At 56.4% G+C, this 259-nt stretch overlaps 1 protein-coding gene across 1 annotated transcript in view; it reads right to left on the bottom strand.

Moving 5' to 3' along the window:
* LOC102205406 (glutamate receptor ionotropic, kainate 5-like) overlaps window positions 1-259 on the bottom strand; it is a 114,623-nt gene that overhangs the window by 1,804 nt on the left and 112,560 nt on the right. The window lies entirely within an intron of this gene.

The following is a 259-nucleotide window of genomic DNA, read 5'->3' on the forward strand; positions in this document are numbered from 1 at the left end:
ACACCCTTCATACTCTGATGGAGGCCCCCAAACCCCAGCTACACCCTTCACACTCTGATGGAGGCCCCCAAACTCCAGCTACACCCTTCACACTCGAATGGAGGCCGCCAAACCCCAGCTACACCCTTCACACTCTGATGGAGGCCCCCAAACTCCAGCTACACCCTTCACACTCTGATAGAGGCCCCCAAACCCCAGCTACACCCTTTATACTCTGATGGAGGCCCCCAAACTCCAGCTACACCCTTCACACTCTGAT

Source organism: Pundamilia nyererei, unplaced genomic scaffold, assembly GCF_000239375.1.
Source record: "Pundamilia nyererei isolate P.nyererei 1_Seehausen unplaced genomic scaffold, PunNye1.0 scaffold00326, whole genome shotgun sequence".
Taxonomy (NCBI): Eukaryota; Metazoa; Chordata; class Actinopteri; order Cichliformes; family Cichlidae; genus Pundamilia; species Pundamilia nyererei.